This window comes from Solanum stenotomum, chromosome 5, assembly GCF_019186545.1.
Source record: "Solanum stenotomum isolate F172 chromosome 5, ASM1918654v1, whole genome shotgun sequence".
NCBI lineage: Eukaryota > Viridiplantae > Streptophyta > Magnoliopsida > Solanales > Solanaceae > Solanum > Solanum stenotomum.
The window spans coordinates 11,029,010-11,032,593 of NC_064286.1; the positions used below are offsets into that span (position 1 = coordinate 11,029,010).

Consider the following 3,584-nt stretch of genomic DNA (forward strand, 5'->3'; position numbering starts at 1 on the left):
GGACTGACAGTTCGGTTACCTGGTCGTTTGTTTGGTCTTGGTGTGAGTTTTTGTGTTTTAGAGCTTATGAACCTTGAATGATCATTTTCGATCAAAAGTTCAAGAAAATGACATCGGAATCCAATTCTGACGATTTCATCAGCTCCAGAAGGGTCATTCTAAGCTAGTAGCATGGTCGACATGACTCCCGAGGTTTTCAATATGAGTCGGTGTGATTAGGCGTTTTAGCCTTTGAATTTTGGCTTAAGTTTGACTTTGGTCAACATTCTGAGTAAACGCGCTCGGATGAGAATTTCGTCAGTGCAGTTAGCTCCGGAATGTCGAGTTTGGTCTAGATTGACCCTTCTTTTGTGTCCCGAGATTTTTGATATCTTTTCGAGCCCTTTTGTGAGTTTTGACTTAAAATGGCCTTTGGAAGTGGGACCCACTTTTTATCGAAATGACCTCTGATGGAAATTTCGACTGCGCCGTTGAGTCTGGAATATCAAATTTGGTATGGTTGCATATCTCGTTTGCGTGCACGGGGTTCCGAACGAGATCGGAGCACCCCGTCGGAGTTTAAGGTTTTGAAATTATTGCAGATTTTCTGCAATAAATGCAGAAAACAAGCAACAATTCCCAAAACTTCAACCTCTCTTAACTCTCTCATCTTTCAACCGATTTGGGCGATACAAAAGGCAAAGTTGTGAGATTTTTCGAGGGCAACGCGTTGGTGAGCTCGGATAGTGGTTTGGGGTTCCCGTTTGAGGTAATTTTGCGAAAAAACCTGACTGCAGTGCCTGTTTCGAGTCCTTGTTTTTGGTATTTTTGTTTTGGCCATATCTCACTCATTTTAGCTCGGTTTTGGGTGATTCGAAGTCCCACTTGTTGAGAATTATCGTGGCTTCATCTTAGAGTGTTCAAAGAGTGCTGGGCACCTTTTGATTTTCGTTTATTTCGAGTTTTGGCTGCTGCTGTAGGGTTTCTTTTAGTAGATTAAAGTGTGATTTCTTGCTTGTTGGTTTTTGTTATGTTTTGAGCCTGGAATTGTGTTCCATTTTGGGACATAAGTTTGGGGTGCTGTTTAGGGTCCCTTGACGGAGTCAAATTCGGACAGTTCGATGCGGGTCCCACGATTTCCGTTTTGACTCCAAAATTTACCCGTCTTTGTTTGTTGTGATTTTGGTGTCTAAATGACCATAGTAATGTTGTGACTCTATTTTTGATAGCGGGGCAGCGTTTTGAGACTGTTCGGAAGGGAAAGCTCCGGTAAAGTGATTTGGAGAGCGCGCGATCGGCCTTAAGAAAGGCTACGACTTTCCTTCTTTTAGATTGAGCTTAATTATGTAAAAACATGTCGATTGGAGTGAATTCAGGGTGGATACTAGTTTACTACCTTACTTTGATTAGATACTTTATGCTAGGATCGATTGACCACATTTCGAGTATAGTATCATGTTAACCGGTTTAGTAGAGTTGCATGTGTATGTGCTAAATGCTATTATATGCTTGTATGCTTTCTATTGTATGCCTTGTTCATCCTTAACCATAAGCATGATGTCCTTAGTCTAGGTTAGGCTAGCATTGCCTTAGACTTATGACCCGTGTGGGCTGGATCGCCTTGACTTTCTACCGACGTCGTTCGGATGACTTAGCTCCTTGTAGACTGGAGTAGCAGACTTGAGTCTGATAGTTTGAGCCTTAGATTAGGCGTTATCGCTGCTTGCTGCACTTCTGTATCTTATCCCTCGCATTCTACGGTTCCGGCGCATTCTCAAAGGTTTGGTGCATCACTAGAGGCGTGGGATTGAGATAGTATAGGCTTGGAGCCTTTTCTGTGATTTCTTAGAGTGGACAGCGTTCCACGGTGGTTATTGTGGGATTGGATCCTATTGGAGATACCATCACCCCCGGGGTCGTTCTTTCTAGCTGGGCTGGGAACGTATCGCTGGCTGGGTAGACTTGGTGATATCGGCGATCGCCCCCGGGCCTCTCTTTCTAGCTGGGTTGGGAGTGTGCTGCTGGCTGGGTGTCCCCGGGTTGCTCTTTCTAGCTGGGCTGGGAGCTGACTGCATGGTAGGACAACTCGCGATATCTACCTCACTCACGGGTCCCTCTTTTTAGCTGGGCTGGGAGTGGACTGTTTGGTTGGGTGCCCCCTGGGTCACTCTTTCTAGCTGGGCTGGGAGTGCACTGCTGGCTGGGTGGAGTCTGATGGATTATCTTAGTTACTTTGGGCTGAGAGCCCGATTTTCTTCTTTCTCAGTAGACTTAGCTTTTCCGTGTACCTGTCGAGCTTATGGGGGTTCGTTCAGGTTTTATTTAAGCTTGTGCACGAGTGTACCTTCTGGGCTTATGGGGGTCCAGTTAGGTTTAGTCTAGTTGTACTTAGTTTGTTTCTGGTATGCTCGTGTGCTTTCTTTTCTTATCCGTTTGACCTCTCTGTGTCTAGATTCTATCCTTTCTTATTGTTTTTACCCTTTTTGCTCAGTCGGCCTATGATGCCTACTGAGTACCTGTTGTGTTGGTACTCATGCTACGCTCTGCATCTATTTCGTGATGCAGGTCCCAGTACCAGTTACCAGCGGTGATTAGTTCCAGCCTCCTTTTGCAGTTGTGATTCGGAGACGAGGGCGAGCACTTGGCGTTTTGGGGTTTGTTCTGTCTCCTTCTTTTGATTTAGCTAGTCTTGTTGCCTTTGAGACACGCTCTGTTGTGGTCCACTTTTGGGACTTGTACTCTTTATTAGATAGCTCTGTACTAGTGACTTCCAGGTTCTGGGAGGGATTTCTGTATATATTTATTTTGGGTTGCTTCCGCTTTGTTATCCTTGTTTAGATTATTATTTTCGCTAGTTTCTGCCCTTTTGCTCATTGCTTGATGTTCTGGGTTACGGGTTGGCTTACCTACTGGTAGGGTATAGTAGGTGCCATCATGACTCGAGAAATCGGGTCGTGACAATTATCTTTATGGTGTTCACGTAGATGTGTTTACCGATCACAAGAGTCTTCAGTATGTGTTCAGTCAGAAACAACTTAATCTCAGACAGAGGAGGTGGTTAGAGTTACTTAAGGATTATGACATGAGTATTCTCTATCACCTAAGTAAGGCTAATGATATTGCTGATGCCTTGAGTAAGTTGTCTATGGGTAGTACTTCCCATGTTGAGGAGGACAAGAAAGAGTTAGCAAGAGATGTGCATAAACTTGCATGATTAGGGGTCCGATTGATGGATTACAATGAAGGAGGAGTAGTGGTGATGAATGCGGCTGAATCGTCATTAGTGTCTGAAGTGAAATAGAAACAAAACCAAGATCCTATTTTGCTTAAATTAAAGGCAAATGTTCATAAGCAGAAAGTGATGACTTTTGAACAAGGGGAAGATGGTGTATTGAGGTTTCAAGGTAGATTGTGTGTACCAACGGTGGATGAACTCCAAGAGAGGATCATGGAGGAAGCTCATAGCTCCAGATATTCTATCCATCCTGGTTCCACAAAGATATATCGTGACTTGAGAGAAGTCTATTGGTGGAATAGTATGAAGAAGGTATTGCAGAGTTCGTTGCTAAGTGCCCGAATTACCAACAAGTCAAGGTAGAGCACTA

At 44.1% G+C, this 3,584-nt stretch overlaps 1 long non-coding RNA gene across 1 annotated transcript; it reads left to right on the forward strand.

Annotated features, from left to right (window-relative positions):
• The first annotated feature begins 641 nt into the window (after positions 1-641).
• LOC125865247 (uncharacterized) lies at positions 642-2,792 on the forward strand. Its single transcript, XR_007446330.1, has 2 exons — positions 642-748; positions 2,545-2,792. It is a non-coding gene; the product is annotated as an uncharacterized LOC125865247 (long non-coding RNA).
• The last annotated feature ends 792 nt before the right edge of the window (positions 2,793-3,584 follow it).